General features: G+C 41.7%; 1 long non-coding RNA gene across 1 annotated transcript in view; it reads left to right on the top strand.

Moving 5' to 3' along the window:
- The window catches only part of LOC131104816 (uncharacterized), a 38,789-nt gene that overhangs the window by 12,420 nt on the left and 4,502 nt on the right, over window positions 1-21,867 (top strand). The window lies entirely within an intron of this gene.

Genomic DNA, 21,867 nt, shown 5'->3' with positions numbered 1-21,867 from the left:
TTCTATTTTTAGAACAGCTCATGCCAGTGAAAGAAACGAAAATTTACAGACTTTTCACAGCCTTGTAGCTCAGCCATACGGCCACGTAGAAACGTGATTGATGGCTCATTTTTTAGATAAACTTCTGAACTCTCTCTGTGGCTAAATGCTAATTGCTAGCATGTTAGCATGTTAGCATTGAAGCTAATTTACTCATGTCTAAAGGCAAATACACACATGGCATGATGCAGGGAGGTCATAGGACAACCTTGGCAGTTTCTAAACTTGAGGCTCTCTTGCTAGGTGCTAGCATGTTAGCCGTTAGCATGTTAGCATTTAAGCTAATTTACTCATGTCTAACGGCAAATACACACATGGCATGATGTAGGGAGGTTATAGGACAACCTTGGCACTTTCTAAACTTGAGGCTCTCTTGCTAGGTGCTAGCATGATAACTGTTAGCATGTTAGCATTTAAGCTAATTTACTCACGTTTAAAGGCAAATACACACATGGCATGATATAGGGAGGTTATAGGACAACCTTGGCACTTTCTAAACTTGAAACCCTCTTGCTAGGTGCTAACATGGTAGCCGTTAGCATGTTAGCATCTAAGCTAATTTACTCATGTCTAAAGGCAAATACACACATGGCATGATGTAGGGAGGTTATAGGACAACCTTGGCACTTTCTCAACTTGATGCTCTCTTGCTAGGTGCTAGCATGGTAGCCGTTAGCATGTTAGCATTTAAGCTAATTTACTCATGTCTTCAGGCAAATACACATATGGCATGATGTAGGGAGGTTATAGGACAACCTTGGCACTTTCTAAACTTGAGGCTCTCTTGCTAGGTGCTAGCATGACGACTGTTAGCATGTTAGCATTTAAGCTACTTTGCTCATGTTTAAAGGCAAATACACACATGCATGATGCGGGGACGTTATAGGACATCCTTGGCACTTTCTGACCTTGAGGCTCTCTTGCTAGGTGCTAGCATAATGACTGTTAGCATGTTAGCATTTAAGCTAATTTGCTCACGTTTAAAGGCAAATACAAACATGGCATGATGTGGGGAGGTTATAGGACAACCTTGGCAGTTTCTAAACTTGAGGCCCTCTTGCTAGGTGCTAGCATGGTAGCCGTTAGCATGTTAGCATTTAGGCTAATTAACTCATGTCTACAGGCAAATACACACATGGCATGGTGTAGGGATGTTACAGGACAACCTTGGCACTTTCTAAACTTGAGGCCCTCTTGCTAGGTGCTAGCATGGTAGCCGTTAGCACGTTAGCATTTAAGCTAATTTACTCATGTCTAAAGGCAAATACACACATGGCATGATGTAGGGAGGTTATAGGACAACCTTGGCACTTTCTAAACTTGAGGCTCTCTTGCTAGGTGCTAGCATAATGATTGTTAGCATGTTAGCATTTGAGCTAATTTACTCACGTTTAAAGGCAAACACACACATGACATGATGTGGGGAGGTTATAGGACAACCTTGGTAGTTTCTAAACTTGAGGCTGTCTTGCTAAGTGCTAGCATGTTAGCCGTTAGCATGTTAGCATTTAAGCTAATTTACTCACGTCTAAAGGCAAATACACACATGGCATGATGTAGGGAGGTTATAGGACAACCTTGGCACTTTCTAAACTTGAGGCTCTCTTGCTAGGTGCTAGCATGATGACTGTTAGCATGTTAGCATTTAAGCTAATTTGCTCATGTTTAAAGGCAAATACACACATGCATGATGCAGGGACGTCATAGGACATCCATGGCAGTTTCTAAACTTGAGGCTGTCATGCTAGGTGCTAGCATGTTAGCCGTTAGCATGTTAGCATTTAAGCTAATTTACTCATGTCTAAAGGCAAATACACATATGGCATGATGTAGGGAGGTTATAGGACAAACTTGGCACTTTCTAAACTTGAGGCTCTCTTGCTAGGTGCTAGCATAATGATTGTTAGCATGTTAGCATTTAAGCTAATTTACGCACGTTTAAAGGCAAATACACACATGGCATGATGTAGGGAGGTGATAGGACAACCTTGGCACTTTCTAAACTTGGGACTTTCTTGCTAGGTGCTAGCATGATGATTGTTAGCATGTTAGCATTTAAGCTAATTTGCTCTCGTTTAAAGGCAAATACACACATGCATGATGCAGGGACGTCATAGGACATCCTTGGCAGTTTCTAAACTTAAGGCTGTCTTGCTAGGTGCTAGCATGTTAGCATTTAAGCTAATTTACTCATGTCTAAAGGCAAATACACACATGGCATGATGTAGGGAGGTTATAGGACAACCTTGGCACTTTCTATACTTGAGGCTCTCTTCCTAGGTGCTAGCATGATAACTGTTAGCATGTTAGCATTTAAGCTAATTTACTCACGTTTAAAGGCAAATACACACATGGCATGATGTAGGGAGGTTATAGGACAACCTTGGCACTTTCTAAACTTGAGGCTCTCTTGCTAGGTGCTAGCATAATGATTGTTAGCATGTTAGCACTTAAGCTAATATACTCAAGTTTAAAGGCAATTACACACTTGGCATGATGTGGGGACACTATGGGACTGCATCAACTTTTTCCGTACTTGAGGCTTTATCGCTAGGTGCTACCGCGATAGCCGTTGGCCCACCGGGCCCGAGGTTCACAGCACAGGTGGCCAGTCCATCAAAATTTCCGCGGGAATTTTCTAGTTATGGACTGGCCCAGTAGCCAGCCCATAGACTGCTACTTGCAGTAGCAGTCTATGGGCTGGCTACTGAGCCAGCCCATATTGTTATTGCTGTTTAGTTATAATTATTTTTATTCTTATATCTTAATCTTCCACTTTTTGCGCGCGTAATGCGGCTGAAACCACAAGAAGGACCCCCACACATGTTACACCGCCGGAAACGTGGCGCTCGGGACTACAGCGGTATTTATTTTTTGGAACGGTTTGTGTAACCATGGCGACGGTATTCGCGATAGAAAAAACAATCCGCCACTTTATTAGGGACACCCTATTCTATTTTTAGAACAGCTCATGCCAGTGAAAGAAACGAGAATTTACAGACTTTTCACAGCCTTGTAGCTCAGCCATACGGCCACGTAGAAACGTGATTGATGGCTCATTTTTTAGATAAACTTCTGAACTCTCTCTGTGGCTAAATGCTAATTGCTAGCATGTTAGCATGTTAGCATGTAAGCTAATTTACTCATCTCTAAAGGCAAATACACACATGGCATGATGTAGGGAGGTCATAGGACAACCTTGGCAGTTTCTAAACTTGAGGCTCTCTTGCTAGGTGCTAGCATGTTAGCCATTAGCATGTTAGCATTTAAGCTAATTTACTCATGTCTAAAGGCAAATACACACATGGCATGATGTCTGGAGGTTATAGGACAACCTTGGCGCTTTCTAAACTTGAGGCTCTCTTGCTAGGTGCTAGCATGATAACTGTTAGCATGTTAGCATCTAAGCTAATTTACTCACGTTTAAAGGCAAATACACACACGGCATGATATAGGGAGGTTATAGGACAACCTTGGCACTTTGTAAACTTGAAACCCTCTTTCTAGGTGCTAGCATGGTAGCCGTTAGCATGTTAGCATTTAAGCTAATTTACTCATGTCTAAAGGCAAATACACACATGGCATGATGTAGGGAGGTTATAGGACAACCTTGGCACTTTCTAAACTTGATGCTCTCTTGCTAGGTGCTAGCATGGTAGCCGTTAGCATGTTAGCATTTAAGCTAATTTACTCATGTATTCAGGCAAATACACACATGGCATGGTGTAGGGAGGTTATAGGACAACCTTGGCGCTTTCTAAACTTGAGGCTCTCTTGCTAGGTGCTAGCATGCTAACTGTTAGCATGTTAGCATCTAAGCTAATTTACTCACGTTTAAAGGCAAATACACACATGGCATGATATAGGGAGGTTATAGGACAACCTTGGCACTTTGTAAACTTGAAACATTCTTGCTAGGTGCTAGCATGGTAGCCGTTAGCATGTTAGCATTTAAGCTAATTTACTCATGTCTAAAGGCAAATACACACATGGCATGATGTATGGAGGTTATAGGACAACCTTGGCACTTTCTCAACTTGATGCTCTCTTGCTAGGTGCTAGCATGGTAGCCGTTAGCATGTTAGCATTTAAGCTAATTTACTCATGTCTTCAGGCAAATACACATATGGCATGGTGTAGGGAGGTTATAGGACAACCTTGGCACTTTCTAAACTTGAGGCTCTCTTGCTAGGTGCTAGCATAATGATTGTTAGCATGTTAGCATTTAAGCTCATTTACTCATGTTCAAAGGCAAATACACACATGACATGATGTGGGGAGGTTGTAGGACAACCTTGGCACTTTCTCAACTTGATGCTCTCTTGCTAGGTGCTAGCATGGTAGCCGTTAGCATGTTAGCATTTAAGCTAATTTACTCATGTCTAAAGGCAAATACACACATGGCATGATGTAGGGAGGTGATAGGACAACCTTGGCACTTTCTAAACTTGGGACTCTCTTGCTAGGTGCTAGCATGATGACTGTTAGCATGTTAGCATTTAAGCTAATTTGCTCACGTTTAAAGGCAAATACACACATGCATGATGCAGGGACGTCATAGGACATCCTTGGCAGTTTCTAAACTTAAGGCTGTCTTGCTAGGTGCTAGCATGTTAGCATTTAAGCTAATTTACTCATGTCTAAAGGCAAATACACACATGGCATGATATAGGGAGGTTATAGGACAACCTTGGCACTTTCTAAACTTGAGGCTCTCTTGCTAGGTGCTAGCATAATGATTGTTAGCATGTTAGCATTTAAGCTAATTTACTCAAGTTTAAAGGCAAATACACACTTGGCATGATGTGGGGACACTATGGGACTGCATCAACCTTTTCCGTACTTGAGGCTTTCTTGCTAGGTGCTACCGCGGTAGCCGTTGGCGCACCGGGCCCGAGGTTCACAGCGCAGGTGGCCAGTCCATCAAAATTTCCGCGGGAATTTTCTAGTTATTCTTATATCTTAATCTTCCCACTTTTGTGCGCGTAATGCGGCCAAAACCGCAGGAAGGATCCCCACACATGTTACACCGCCGGAAACGTGGCACTCGGGACTACAGCGGTATTTATTTTTTGGAACGTTTTGTGTAACCATGGCGACGCTATTCGCGTTTGAAAAACGCAAAAATCAATGGTTCAAAAAATTAGGGACATTTGGGCTATTTTTAGAACAGCTCATGCCAGTGAAAAGAATGAGAATTTACAGACTTTTCACAGCCTTGTAGCTCAGCCATACGGCCACGTAGAAACGTGATTGATGGCTAATTTTTGAGATAAACTTCTGAAGTCTCTCTGTGGCTAAATGCTAATTGCTAGCATGTTAGCATGTTAGCATTTAAGCTAATTTACTCACATCTAAAGGCAAATACACACATGGCATGATGTAGGGAGGTTATAGGACAACCTTGGCACTTTCTAAACTTGAGGCTCTCTTGCTAGGTGCTAGCATAATGATTGTTAGCATGTTAGCATTCAAGCTAATTTACTCACGTTAAAAGGCAAATACACACATGACATGATGTGGAGAGGTTATAGGACAACCTTGGCAGTTTCTAAACTTGAGGCTGTCTTGCTAGGTGCTAGCATGCTATCCGTTAGCATGTTAGCATTTAAGCTAATTTACTCATGTCTAAAGGCAAATACACACATGGCATGATGTCGGGAGGTTATAGGACAACCTTGGCACTTTCTAAACTTTGGACTCTCTTGCTAGGTGCTAGCATGATGACTGTTAGCATGTTAGCATTTAAGCTAATTTGCTCATGTTTAAAGGCAAATACACACATGACATGATGCAGGGACGTTATAGGACATCCTTGCCAGTTTCTAAACGTGAGGCTGTCTTGCTCGGTGCTAGCATGTTAGCCGTTAGCATGTTAGCATTAAAGCTAATTTACTCATGTCTAAAGGCAAATACACACATGGCATGATGTAGGGATGTTATAGGACAACCTTGGCACTTTCTAAACTTGGGACTCTCTTGCTAGGTGCTAGCATGATGACTGTTATCATGTTAGCATTTAAGCTAATTTGCTCATGTTTAAAGGCAAATACACACATGGCATGATGTAGGGAGGTTATAGGACAACCTTGGCACTTACTAAACTTGAGGGTCTCTTGCTAGGTGCTAGCATGATAACTGTTAGCATGTTAGCATTTAAGCTAATTTACTCACGTTTAAAGGCAAATACACACATGGCATGATATAGGGAGGTTGAAGGACAACCTTGGCACTTTGTAAACTTGAAACTCTCTTGTTAGGTGCTAGCATGTTAGCCGTTAGCATGTCAGCATTTAAGCTAATTTACTCATGTCTAAAGGCAAATACACACATGGCATGATGTAGGGAGGTTATAGGACAACCTTGGCACTTTCTAAACTTGAGGGTCTCTTGCTAGGTGCTAGCATGATGAATGTTAGCATGTGAGCATTTAAGCTAAATTGCTCATTTTTAAAGGCAAATACACTCATGCATGATGCAGGGACGTTATAGGACATCCTTGGCACTTTCTAAACTTGAGGCTCTCTTGCTAGGTGCTAGCATAATGACTGTGAGCATGTTAGCATTTAAGCTAATTTACTCAAGTTTAAAGGCAATTACACACTTGGCATGATGTGGGGACACTATGGGACTGCATCAACTTTTTCCGTACTTGAGGCTTTCTTGCTAGGTGCTACCGCGGTAGCCGTTGGCCCACCGGGCCCGAGGTTCACAGCACAGGTGGCCAGTCCATCAAAATTTCCGCGGGAATTTTCTAGTTATGGACTGGCCCAGTAGCCAGCCCATAGACTGCTACTTGCAGTAGCAGTCTATGGGCTGGCTACTGAGCCAGCCCATATTGTTATTGTTGTTTAGCTATTATTATTATTCTTATATCTTAATCTTCCCACTTTTGTGCGCGTAATGCGGCCAAAACCGCAGGAAGGATCCCCACACATGTTACACCGCCGGAAACGTGGCACTCGGGACTACAGCGGTATTTATTTTTTGGAACGTTTTGTGTAACCATGGCGACGCTATTCGCGTTTGAAAAACGCAAAAATCAATGGTTCAAAAAATTAGGGACATTTGGGCTATTTTTAGAACAGCTCATGCCAGTGAAAAGAATGAGAATTTACAGACTTTTCACAGCCTTGTAGCTCAGCCATACGGCCACGTAGAAACGTGATTGATGGCTAATTTTTGAGATAAACTTCTGAAGTCTCTCTGTGGCTAAATGCTAATTGCTAGCATGTTAGCATGTTAGCATTTAAGCTAATTTACTCACATCTAAAGGCAAATACACACATGGCATGATGTAGGGAGGTTATAGGACAACCTTGGCACTTTCTAAACTTGAGGCTCTCTTGCTAGGTGCTAGCATAATGATTGTTAGCATGTTAGCATTCAAGCTAATTTACTAACGTTAAAAGGCAAATACACACATGACATGATGTGGGGAGGTTATAGGACAACCTTGGCAGTTTCTAAACTTGAGGCTGTCTTGCTAGGTGCTAGCATGTTATCCGTTAGCATGTTAGCATTTAAGCTAATTTACTCATGTCTAAAGGCAAATACACACATGGCATGATGTCGGGAGGTTATAGGACAACCTTGGCACTTTCTAAACTTGGGACTCTCTTGCTAGGTGCTAGCATGATGACTGTTAGCATGTTAGCATTTAAGCTAATTTACTCATGTCTAAAGGCAAATACACACATGGCATGATGTAGGGAGGTTATAGGACAACCTTGGCACTTTCTAAACTTGAGGCTCTCTTGCTAGGTGCTAGCATGATAACTGTTAGCATGTTAGCATTTAAGCTAATTGACTCAGGTCTAAAGGCAAATACACACATGGCATGATGTAGGGAGGTTATAGGACAACCTTGGCAGTTTCTAAACTTGAGGCCGTCTTGCTAGGTGCTAGCATGTTAGCCGTTAGCATGTTAGCATTTAAGCTAATTTACTCATGTCTAAAGGCAAATACACACATGGCATGATGTCGGGAGGTTATAGGACAACCTTGGCAGTTTCTAAACTTGAGGCCGTCTTGCTAGGTGCTAGCATGTTAGCCGTTAGCATGTTAGCATTTAAGCTAATTTACTCATGTCTAAAGGCAAATACACACATGGCATGATGTCGGGAGGTTATAGGACAACCTTGGCACTTTCTAAACTTGAGGCCCTCTTGCTAGGTGCTAGCATGGTAGCCGTTAGCATGTTAGCATTTAAGCTAATTTACTCATGTCTTCAGGCAAATACACACATGGCATGGTGTAGGGAGGTTATAGGACAACCTTGGCGCTTTCTAAACTTGAGGCTCTCTTGCTAGGTGCTAGCATGATAACTGTTAGCATGTTAGCATCTAAGCTAATTTACTCACGTTTAAAGGCAAATGCACACATGGCATGATATAGGGAGGTTATAGGACAACCTTGGCACTTTGTAAACTTGAAACCCTCTTGCTAGGTGCTAGCATGGTAGCCGTTAGCATGTTAGCATTTAAACTAATTTACTCATGTCTAAAGGCAAATACACACATGGCATGATGTAGGGAGGTTATAGGACAACCTTGGCACTTTCTCAACTTGATACTCTCTTGCTAGGTGCTAGCATGGTAGCCGTTAGCATGTTAGCATTGAAGCTAATTTACTCATGTCTTCAGGCAAATACACATATGGCATGGTGTAGGGAGGTTATAGGACAACCTTGCCACTTTCTAAACTTGAGGCTCTCTTGCTAGGTGCTAGCATAATGATTGTTAGCATGTTAGCATTTAAGCTAATTTACTCATGTTTAAAGGCAAATACACACATGACATGATGTGGGGAGGTTGTAGGACAACCTTGGCACTTTCTCAACTTGATGCTCTCTTGCTAGGTGCTAGCATGGTAGCCGTTAGCATGTTAGCATTTAAGCTAATTTAATCATGTCTAAAGGCAATTACACACATGGCATGATGTAGGGAGGTTATAGGACAACCTTGGCACTTTCTAAACTTGAGGCTCACTTGCTAGGTGCTAGCATAATGATTGTTGGCATGTTAGCATTTAAGCTAATTTACTCATGTTTAAAGGCAAATACACACATGGCATGATGTAGGGAGGTGATAGGACAACCTTGGCACTTTCTAAACTTGGGACTCTCTTGCTAGGTGCTAGCATGATGACTGTTAGCATGTTAGCATTTAAGCTAATTTGCTCACGTTTAAAGGCAAATACACACATGCATGATGCAGGGACGTCATAGGACATCCTTGGCAGTTTCTAAACTTAAGGCTGTCTTGCTAGGTGCTAGCATGTTAGCATTTAAGCTAATTTACTCATGTCTAAAGGCAAATACACACATGGCATGATATAGGGAGGTTATAGGACAACCTTGGCACTTTCTAAACTTGAGGCTCTCTTGCTAGGTGCTAGCATGATAACTGTTAGCATGTTAGCATTTAAGCTAATTTACTCACATTTAAAGGCAAATACACACATGGCATGATGTAGGGAGGTTATAGGACAACCTTGGCACTTTCTAAACTTGAGGCTCTCTTGCTAGGTGCTAGCATAACGATTGTTAGCATGTTAGCATTTAAGCTAATTTACTCAAGTTTAAAGGCAATTACACACTTGGCATGATGTGGGGACACTATGGGACTGCATCAACTTTTTCCGTACTTGAGGCTTTCTTGCTAGGTGCTACCGCGGTAGCCGTTGGCCCACCGGGCCCGAGGTTCACAGCACAGGTGGCCAGTCCATCAAAATTTCCGCGGGAATTTTCTAGTTATTTTTTTTATTCTTATATCTTAATCTTCCACTTTTTGCGCGCGTAATGCGGCCAAAACCGCAAGAAGGACCCCCACACATGTTACACCGCCGGAAACGTGGCGCTCGGGACTACAGCGGTATTTAATTTTTGGACAGTTTTGTGTAACCATGGCGACGCTATTAACGAAAACGTTAAAAAATGGGTCACTTGATTAGGGAATCGCTGTTCTATTTTTAGAACAGCACATAGAAAACGAGAATTTACAGACTTTTCACAGCCTTTTAGCTCAGCCATACGGCCACGTAGAAACGTGATTGATGGCTCATTTTTGAGATAAACGTCTGAACTCTCTCTGTGGCTAAATGCTAATTGCTAGCATGTTAGCATGTTAGCATTTAAGCTAATTTACTCATGTCTAAAGGCAAATACACACATGGCATGATGTAGGGAGGTCATAGGACAACCTTGGCAGTTTCTAAACTTGAGGCTCTCTTGCTAGGTGCTAGCATGTTAGCCGTTAGCATGTTAGCATTTAAGCTAATTTACTCATGTCTAAAGGCAAATACACACATGGCATGATGTAGGGAGGTTATAGGACAACCTTGGCGCTTTCTAAACTTGAGGCTCTCTTGCTAGGTGCTAGCATGATAACTGTTAGCATGTTAGCATGTAAGCAAATTTACTCACGTTTAAAGGCAAATACACACATGGTATGATATAGGGAGGTTATAGGACAACCTTGGCACGTTCTAAGCTTGAAACCCTCTTGCTAGGTGCTAACATGGTAGCCGTTAGCATGTTAGCATTTAAGCTAATTTACTCATGTCTAAAGGCAAATACACACATGGCATGATGTAGGGAGGTTATAGGACAACCTTGGCAGTTTCTCAACTTGATGCTCTCTTGCTAGGTGCAAACATGGTAGCCGTTAGCATGTTAGCATTTAAGCTAATTTACTGACGTTTAAAGGCAAATACACACATGACATGATGTGGGGAGGCTATAGGACAACCTTGGTAGTTTCTAAACTTGAGGCTGTCTTGCTAGGTGCTAGCATGTTAGCCGTTAGCATGTTAGCATTTAAGCTAATTTACTCATGTCTAAAGGCAAATACTCACATGGCATGATGTAGGGAAGTTATAGGACAACCTTGGCACTTTCTAAACTTGAGGCTCTCTTGCTAGGTGCTAGCATAATGATTGTTAGCATGTTAGCATTTAAGCTAATTTACTCACGTTTAAAGGCAAATACACACATGACATGATGTGGGGAGGCTATAGGACAACCTTGGTAGTTTCTAAACTTGAGGCTGTCTTGCTAGGTGCTAGCATGTTAGCCGTTAGCATGTTAGCATTTAAGCTAATTTACTCACGTCTTCAGGCAAATACACACATGGCATGGTGTAGGGAGGTTATAGGACAACCCTGGCGCTTTCTAAACTTGAGGCTCTCTTGCTAGGTGCTAGCATGATAACTGTTAGCATGTTAGCATCTAAGCTAATTTACTCACGTTTAAAGGCAAATACACACATGGCATGATATAGGGAGGTTATAGGAAAACCTTGGCACTTTGTAAACTTGAAACCCTCTTGCTAGGTGCTAGCATGGTAGCCGTTAGCATGTTAGCATTTAAGCTAATTTACTCATGTCTAAAGGCAAATACACACATGGCATGATGTAGGGAGGTTATAGGACAACATTGGCACTTTCTCAACTTGATGCTCTCTTGCTAGGTGCTAGCATGGTAGCCGTTAGCATGTTAGCATTTAAGCTAATTTACTCATGTCTTCAGCAAATACACATATGGCATGGTGTAGGGAGGTTATAGGACAACCTTGGCACTTTCTAAACTTGAGGCTCTCTTGCTAGGTGCTAGCTAAATGATTGTTAGCATGTTAGCATTTAAGCTAATTTACTCATGTTTAAAGGCAAATACACACGACATGATGTGGGGAGGTTATAGGACAACCTTGGCACTTTCTCAACTTCATGCTCTCTTGCTAGGTGATAGCATGGTAGCCGTTAGCATGTTAGCATTTAAGCTAATTTACTCATGTCTAAAGGCAAATACACACATGACATGATGTCGGGAGGTTATAGGACAACCTTGGCGCTTTCTAAACTTGAGGCTCTCTTGCTAGGTGCTAGCATGATAACTGTTAGCATGTTAGCATCTAAGCTAATTTACTCATGTTTAAAGGCAAATACACACATGGCATGATAGAGGGAGGTTATAGGACAACCTTGGCACTTTGTAAACTTGAAACCCTCTTGCTAGGTGCTAGCATGGTAGCCGTTAGCATGTTAGCATTTAAGCTAATTCACTCATGTCTAAAGGCAAATTCACACATGGCATGATGTAGGGAGGTTATAGGACAACCTTGGCACTTTCTAAACTTGATGCTCTCTTGCTAGGTGCTAGCATGGTAGCCGTTAGCATGTTAGCATTTAAGCTAATTTACTCATGTCTTCAGGCAAATACACCCATAGCATGGTGTAGGGAGGTTATAGGACAACCTTGGCGCTTTCTAAACTTGAGGCTCTCTAGCTAGGTGCTAGCATGATAACTGTTAGCATGTTAGCATCTAAGCTAATTTACTCACGTTTAAAGGCAAATACACACATGGCATGATATAGGGAGGTTATAGGAAAACCTTGCCACTTTGTAAACTTGAAACCTTCTTGCTAGGTGCTAGCATGGTAGCCGTTAGCATGTTAGCATTTAAGCTAATTTACTCATGTCTAAAGGCAAATAAACACATGGCATGATGTGGGGAGGTTATAGGACAACCTTGGCACTTTCTCAACTTGATGCTCTCTTGCTAGGTGCTAGCATGGTAGCCGTTAGCATGTTAGCATTTAAGCTAATTTACTCATGTCTAAAGGCAAATACACACATGGCATGATGTAGGGAGGTTCTAGGACAACCTTGGCACTTTCTAAACTTGAGGCTCTCTTGCTAGGTGCTAGCATAATGATTGTTAGCGGGTTAACATTTAAGCTAATTTACTCACGTTTAAAGGCAAATACACACATGGCATGATGTAGGGAGGTTATAGGACAACCCTGGCGCTTTCTAAACTTGAGGCTCTCTTGCTAGGTGCTAGCATGATAACTGTTAGCATGTTAGCATTTAAGCTAATTTGCTCACGTTTAAAGGCAAATACAAACATGCATGATGCAGGGATGTTATAGGACATCCTTGGCAGTTTCTAAACTTAAGGCTGTCTTGCTAGGTGCTAGCATGTTAGCATTTAAGCTAATTTACTCATGTCTAAAGGCAAATACACACATGGCATGATGTAGGGAGGTTATAGGACAACCTTGGCACTTTCTAAACTTGAGGCTCTCTTGCTAGGTGCTAGCATAATGATTGTTAGCATGTTAGCATTTAAGCTAATTTAGTCAAGTTTAAAGGCAATTACACACTTGGCATGATGTGGGGACACTATGGGACTGCATCAACTTTTTCCGTACTTGAGGCTTTCTTGCTAGGTGCTACCGCGGTAGCCGTTGGCCCACCGGGCCCAAGGTTCACAGCACAGGTGGCCAGTCCATCAAAATTTCCGCGGGAATTTTCTAGTTATTTTTCTTCTTATTATATCTTAATCTTCCCATTTTTGCGCGCGTAATGCGGACAAAACCGCAAGAAGGACCCCCACACATGTTACACCGTCGGAATCGTGACGCTCGGGACTACAGCGGTATTTATTTTTTGGAACGTTTCGTGTAACCATGGCGACGCTATTCGCAATAGAAAAAAAAATCGGCCACTAGATTAGGTACACCATTCTATTTTTAGAACAGCCGCATTCCAGAGAAAACGAGAATTTACAGACTTTTCACAGCCTTGTAGCTCAGCCATACGGCCACGTAGAAACGTGATTGATGGCTCATTTTTTAGATAAACTTCTGAACTCTCTCTGTGGCTAACTGCTAGTTGCTAGCATGTTAGCATGTTAGCATTTAAGCTAATTTACTCACGTTTAAAGGCAAATACACACATGGCATGATATAGGGAGGTTATAGGACGACCTTGGCACTTTCTAAACTTGAGGCTCTCTTGCTAGGTGCTAGCATGATAACTGTTAGCATGTTAGCATTTAAGCTAATTTACTCACGTTTAAAGGCAAATACACACATGCATGATATAGGGAGGTTATAGGACAACCTTGGAACTTTCTAAACTTGAAACCCTCTTGCTAGGTGCTAGCATGGTAGCCGTTAGCATGTTAGCATTGAAGCTAATTTACTCATGTCTAAAGGCAAATACACACATGGCATGATGTAGGGAGGTTATAGGACAACCTTGGCACTTTCTAAACTTGAAACCCTCTTGCTAGGTGCTAGCATGGTAGCCGTTAGCATGTTAGCATTGAAGCTAATTTACTCATGTCTAAAGGCAAATACACACATGGCATGATGTAGGGAGGTTATAGGACAACCTTGGCACTTTCTCAACTTGATGCTCTCTTGCTAGGTGCTAGCATGATGACTGTTAGCATGTGAGCATTTAAGCTAATTTACTCATGTCTAAAGGCAAATACACATATGGCATGGTGTAGGGAGGTTATAGGACAACCTTGGCACTTTCTAAACTTGAGGCTGTCTTGCTAGGTGCTAGCATAATGATTGTTAGCATGTTAGCATTTAAGCTAATTTACTCACGTTTAAAGGCAAATATACACATGACATGATGTGGGGAGGTTATAGGACAACCTTGGTAGTTTCTAAACTTGAGGCTGTCTTGCTAGGTGCTAGCATGTTAGTCGTTAGCATGTTAACATTTAGGCTAATTTACTCATGTCTAAAGGCAAATACACACATGGCATGATGTAGGGATGTTATAGGACAACCTTGGCACTTTCTAAACTTGGGACTCTCTTGCTAGGTGCTAGCATGATGACTGTTAGCATGTTAGCATTTAAGCTACTTTGCTCATGTTTAAAGGCAAATACACACATGCATGATGCTGGGACGTTATAGGGCATCCTTGGCAGTTTCTAAACTTGAGGCTGTCTTGCTAGGTGCTAGCATGTTAGCCGTTAGCATGTTAGGATTTAAGCTAATTTACTCATGTCTAAAGGCAAATACACACATGGCATGATGTAGGGAGGTTATAGGACAACCTTGGCACTTTCTAAACTTGAGGCTCTCTTGCTAGGTGCTAGCATGACGACTGTTAGCATGTTAGCATTTAAGCTAATTTACTCACATTTAAAGGCAAATACACACATGGCATGATGTAGGGAGGTTATAGGACAACCTTGGCACTTTCTAAACTTGAGGCTCTCTTGCTAGGTGCTAGCATGGTAGCCGTTAGCATATTATCATTTAAGCTAATTTACTCATGTCTAAAGGCAAATACACACATGGCATGATGTAGGGAGGTTATAGGACAACCTTGGCAGTTTCTAAACTTGAGGCTGTCTTGCTAGGTGCTAGCATGTTAGCCGTTAGCATGTTAGCATTTAAGCTAATTTACTAATGTCTAAAGGCAAATACACACATGGCATGATGTAGGGAGGTTATAGGACAACCTTGGCACTCTCTAAACTTGGGACTCTCTTGCTAGGTGCTAGCATGATGACTGTTAGCATGTTAGCATTTAAGCTAATTTGCTTATGTTTAAAGGCAAATACACACATGGCATGATGCAGGGACGTTATAGGACAACCTTGGCAGTTTCTAAACTTGAGGCTCTCTTGCTAGGTGCTAGCATGTTAGCCGGTAGCATGTTAACATTTAAGCTAATTTGCTCATGTCTAAAGGCAAATACACACATGGCATGATGTAGGGAGGTTATAGGACAACCTTGGCACTTTCTAAACTTGGGACTCTCTTGCTAGGTGCTAGCATGATGGCTGTTAGCATGTTAGCATTTAAGCTAATTTGCTAATGTTTAAAGGCAAATACACACATATATGATGCAGGGACGTTATAGGACATCCTTGGCAGTCTCTAAACTTGAGGCTGTCTTGCTAGGTGCTAGCATGTTAGCCGTTAGCATGTTAGCATTTAAGCTAATTTACTCATGTCTAAAGGCAAATACACACAAGGCATGATGTAGGGAGTTTATAGGACAACCTTGGCACTTTCTAAACTTGAGGCCCTCTTGCTAGTTGCTAGCATGGTAGCCGTTAGCATGTTAGCATTTAAGCCAATTTACTTATGTCTACAGGCAAATTCACACATGGCATGATGTAGGGAGGTTATAGGACAACCTTGGCACTTTCTAAACTTGAGGCCCTCTTGCTAGTTGCTAGCATGTTAGCCATTAGCATGTTAGCATTTAAGCTAATTTACTCATGTCTAAAGGCAAATACACACATGGCATGATGTAGGGAGGTTATAGGACAACCTTTGCACTTTCTAAACTTGAGGCTCTCTTGCTAGGTGCTAGCATGATGACTGTTAGCATGTTAGCATTTAAGCTACTTTGCTCATGTTTAAAGGCAAATTAACACATGCATGATGCAGGGACGTTATAGGACATCCTTGGCACTTTCTAAACTTGAGGCTCTCTTGCTAGGTGCTAGCATAATGCCTGTTAGCATGTTAGCATTTAAGCTAATTTACTCATGTCTACAGGCAAATACACACATGGCATGGTGTAGGGATGTTACAGGACAACCTTGGCACTTTCTAAAGTTGAGGTTCTCTTGCTAGGTGCTAGCATGATAACTGTTAGCATGTTAGCATTTAAGCTAATTTACTCATGCCTAAAGGCTACTAAGCACATGGCATGATGGCGGGAGGTTATAGGACAACCTTGGCACTTTCTAAACTTGAGGCTCTCTTGCTAGGTGCTAGCATGATGACTGTTAGCATGTTAGCATTTTAGCTAATTTACTCATGTCTAAAGGAAAATACACACATGGCATGATGTGGGGACACTGTAGGACTGCCCCAAACTTTTCAGGACCTGAGGCTGATTTGCTAGGTGTTAGCATGGTAGCCGTTAGCATGTTAGCATTTTCGCTAATTTTCTAAAGTTTAAAGGCAAATACACACTTGGCATGATGTGGGGACACTGTAGGACTGCCCCAAACTTTTCAGGACCTGAGGTTGTTTTGTTAGGTGTTAGCATGGTAGCCGTTAGCATGTTAGCATTTAAGCTAATTTACTCATGTCTTCAGTCAAATACACATATGGCATGGTGTAGGGAGGTTATAGGACAACCTTGGCACTTTCTAAACTTGAGGCTCTCTTGCTAGGTGCTAGCATAATGATTGTAAGCATGTTAGCATTTAAGCTAATTTACTCACGTTTAAAGGCAAATACACACATGACATGATGTGGGGAGGTTATAGGACAACCTTGGCACTTTCTCAACTTGATGCTCTCTTGCTAGGTGCTAGCGTGGTAGCCGTTAGCATGTTAGCATTTAAGCTAATTTACTCATGTCTAAAGGCAAATACACACAACGCATGATGTAGGGAGGTTATAGGACAACCTTGGCAGTTTCTAAACTTGAGGCTCTCTTGCCAGGTGCTAGCATGTTAGCCGTTAGCATGTTAGCATTTAAGCTAATTTACTCATGTCTAAAGTCAAATACACACATGGCGTAATGTAGGAAGGTTATAGGACAACCTTGGCACTTTCTAAACTTGAGGCTCTCTTGCTAGGTGCTAGCATGATAACTGTTAGCATGTTAGCATTTAAGCTAATTTACTCACGTTTAAAGGCAAATACACACATGGCATGATATAGGGAGGTTATAGGACAACCTTGGCACTTTCTAAACTTGAAACCCTCTTGCTAGGTGCTAACATGGTAGCCGTTAGCATGGTAGCATTTAAGCTAATTTACTTATGTCTAAAGGCAAATACACACATGGCATGATGTAGGGAGGTTATAGGACAACCTTGGCACTTTCTCAACTTGATGCTCTCTTGCTAGGTGCTAGCATGGTAGCCGTTAGCATGTTAGCATTTAAGCTAATTTACTCATGTCTTCAGGCAAATACACATATGGCATGGTGTAGGGAGGTTATAGGACAACCTTGGCAGTTTCTAAACTTAAGGCTGTCTTGCTAGGTGCTAGCATGTTAGCATTTAAGCTAATTTACTCATGTCTAAAGGCAAAAACACACATGGCATGATGTAGGGAGGTTATAGGGCAACCTTGGCACTTTCTAAACTTGAGGCTCTCTTGCTAGGTGCTAGCATGACGACTGTTAGCATGTTAACATTTTAGCTAATTTACTCAAATTTAAAGGCAAATACACACATGGCATGATGTAGGGAGGTTATAGGACAACCTTGGCACTTTCTAAACTTGGGACTCTCTTGCTAGGTGCTAGCATGATGACTGTTAGCATGTTAGCATTTAAGCTAATTTGCTCATGTTTAAAGGCAAATACACATATGCATGATGCAGGGACGTTATAGGACATCCTTGGCAGTTTCTAAACTTGAGGCTGTCTTGCTAGGTGCTAGCATGTCAGCCGTTAGCATGTTAGCATTTAAGCTAATTTACTCATGTCTTCAGACAAATACACACATGGCATGGTGTAGGGAGGTTATAGGACAACCTTGGCGCTTTCTAAACTTGAGGCTCTCTTGCTAGGTGCTAGCATGATAACTGTTAGCATGTTAGCATTTAAGCTAATTTACTCACGTTTAAAGGCATATACACACATGGCATGATATAGGGAGGTTATAGGACAACCTTGGCACTTTGTAAACTTGAAACCCTCTTGCTAGGTGCTAGCATGGTAGCCGTTCGCATGTTAGCATTTAAGCTAATTTACTCATGTCTAAAGGCAAATACACACATGGCATGATGTAGGGAGGCTATAGGACAACCTTGGCACTTTCTCAACTTGATGCTCTCTTGCTAGGTGCTAGCGTGGTAGCCGTTAGCATGTTAACATTTAAGCTAATTTACTCATGTCTAAAGGCAAATACACACATGGCATGATGTAGGTAGGTTATAGGACAACCTTGGCACTTTCTAAACTTGAGGCTCTCTTGCTAGGTGCTAGCATAATGATTGTTAGCATGTTAGCATTTAAGCTAATTTACTCACGTTTAAAGGCAAATACACACATGGCATAATGTAGGGAGGTGATAGGACAACCTTGGCACTTTCTAAACTTGGGACTCTCTTGCTAGTTGCTAGCATGATGACTGTTAGCATGTTAGCATTTAAGCTAATTTGCTCACGTTTAAAGGCAAATAAACACATGCATGATGCAGGGACGTCATAGGACATCCTTGGCAGTTTCTAAACTTAAGGCTGTCTTGCTAGGTGCTAGCATGTTAGCATTTAAGCTAATTTACTCATGTCTAAAGGCAAAAACACACATGGCATGATGTAGGGAGGTTATAGGGCAACCTTGGCACTTTCTAAACTTGAGGCTCTCTTGCTAGGTGCTAGCATGATAACTGTTAGCATGTTAGCATTTAAGCTAATTTACTCACGTTTAAAGGCAAATACACACATGGCATGATATAGGGAGGTTATAGGACAACCTTGGCACTTTGTAAACTTGAAACCCTCTTGCTAGGTGCTAGCATGGTAGCCGTTAGCATGTTAGCATTTAAGCTAATTTACTCATGTCTTCAGGCAAATACACATATGGCATGATGTAGGGAGGTTATAGGACAACCTTGGCACTTTCTCAACTTGATGCTTTCTTGCTAGGTGCGAGCATGGTAGCCGTTAGCATGTTATCATTTAAGCTAATTTACTCATGTCTTCAGGCAACTACACATATGGCATGATGTAGGGAGGTTATAGGACAACCTTGGGCACTTTCTAAACGTGAGGCTCTCTTGCTAGGTGCTAGCATAATGATTGATAGCATGTTAGCATTTAAGCTAATTTACTCACGTTTAAAGGCAAATACACACATGGCATGATATTGGGAGGTTGAAGGACAACCTTGGCACTTTGTAAACTTGAAACCCTCTTGCTAGGTGCTAGCATGGTAGCCGTTAACATGTTAGAATTTAAGCTAATTTACTCATGTCTAAAGGCAAATACACACATGGCATGATGTAGGGAGGTTATAGGACAACCTTGGCACTTTCTAAACTTGAGGCTCTCTTGCTAGGTGCTAGCATGACGACTGTTAGCATGTTAGCATTTAAGCTACTTTGCTCATGTTTAAAGGCAAATACACACATGCATGATGCGGGGACATTATAGGACATCCTTGGCACTTTCTGACCTTGAGGCTCTCTTGCTAGGTGCTAGCATAATGACTGTTAGCATGTTAGCATTTAAGCTAATTTGCTCACGTTTAAAGGCAAATACAAACATGGCATGATGTGGGGAGGTTATAGGACAACCTTGGCAGTTTCTAAACTTGAGGCCCTCTTGCTAGGTGCTAGCATGGTAGCCGTTAGCATGTTAGCATTTAGGCTAATTTACTCATGTCTAAAGGCAAATACACACATGGCATGATGTAGGGAGGTTATAGGACAACCTTGGCACTTTCTAAACTTGAGGCTCTCTTGCTAGGTGCTAGCATAATGATTGTTAGCATGTTAGCATTTGAGCTAATTTACTCACGTTTAAAGGCAAATACACACATGACATGATGTGGGGAGGTTATAGGACAACCTTGGTAGTTTCTAAACTTGAGGCTGTCTTGCTAAGTGCTAGCATGTTAGCCGTTAGCATGTTAGCATTTAAGCTAATTTACTCACGTCTAAAGGCAAATACACACATGGCATGATGTAGGGAGGTTATAGGACAACCTTGGCACTTTCTAAACTTGAGGCTCTCTTGCTAGGTGCTAGCATGATGACTGTTTGCATGTTAGCATTTAAGCTAATTTGCTCATGTTTAAAGGCAAATACACACATGCATGATGCAGGGACGTCATAGGACATCCATGGCAGTTTCTAAACTTGAGGCTGTCATGCTAGGTGCTAGCATGTTAGCCGTTAGCATGTTAGCATTTAAGCTAATTTACTCATGTCTAAAGGCAAATACACATATGGCATGGTGTAGGGAGGTTATAGGACAACCTTGGCACTTTCTAAACTTGAGGCTCTCTTGCTAGGTGCTAGCATAATGATTGTTAGCATGTTAGCATTTAAGCTAATTTACTCACGTTTAAAGGCAAATACACACATGGCATGATGTAGGGAGGTGATAGGACAACCTTGGCACTTTCTAAACTTGGGACTTTCTTGCTAGGTGCTAGCATGATGACTGTTAGCATGTTAGCATTTAAGCTAATTTGCTCACGTTTAAAGGCAAATACACACATGCATGATGCAGGGACGTCATAGGACATCCTTGGCAGTTTCTAAACTTAAGGCTGTCTTGCTAGGTGCTAGCATGTTAGCATTTAAGCTAATTTACTCATGTCTAAAGGCAAATACACACATGGCATGATGTAGGGAGGTTATAGGACAACATTGGCACTTTCTATAGTTGAGGCTCTCTTCCTAGGTGCTAGCATGATAACTGTTAGCATGTTAGCATTTAAGCTAATTTACTCACGTTTAAAGGCAAATACACACATGGCATGATGTAGGGAGGTTATAGGACAACCTTGGCACTTTCTAAACTTGAGGCTCTCTTGCTAGGTGCTAGCATAATGATTGTTAGCATGTTAGCACTTAAGCTAATTTACTCAAGTTTAAAGGCAATTACACACTTGGCATGATGTGGGGACACTATGGGACTGCATCAACTTTTTCCGTACTTGAGGCTTTCTTGCTAGGTGCTACCGCGATAGCCGTTGGCCCACCGGGCCCGAGGTTCACAGCACAGGTGGCCAGTCCATCAAAATTTCCGCGGGAATTTTCTAGTTATTATTATTATATTTATTTATTCATTACTGATTGATTTTCTTTATTCTTGATTTGTTTATTTATTTTTCATCTTATTTTGTGTAGAAAAATAAAAAGTAAGATATTTGAGAACAGTGGAATGTTTAATCAGAGCTTTTCTTGTAGAAAATTGGAACCAAAGCGAAGTTTTTACATTTTTTGGGGTTTTTAATAAATGCGTTTTGGGTTTTTTTTGGAAAACCTGATGGCCCAGTCTCACCCAGACCCGAGCTCCAGTGGCCCCCAAGTAAATTCAGTTTGAGACCCCTGATCTATGGTGTTCGGGTGAATT

The sequence above is a fragment of the Doryrhamphus excisus genome, chromosome 2 (assembly GCF_030265055.1).
Source record: "Doryrhamphus excisus isolate RoL2022-K1 chromosome 2, RoL_Dexc_1.0, whole genome shotgun sequence".
In the NCBI taxonomy this organism is placed as follows: Eukaryota; Metazoa; Chordata; class Actinopteri; order Syngnathiformes; family Syngnathidae; genus Doryrhamphus; species Doryrhamphus excisus.
The sequence above is the reverse complement of the archived record's forward strand: the minus strand, read 5'-3'. Positions and strand labels throughout refer to the sequence as shown.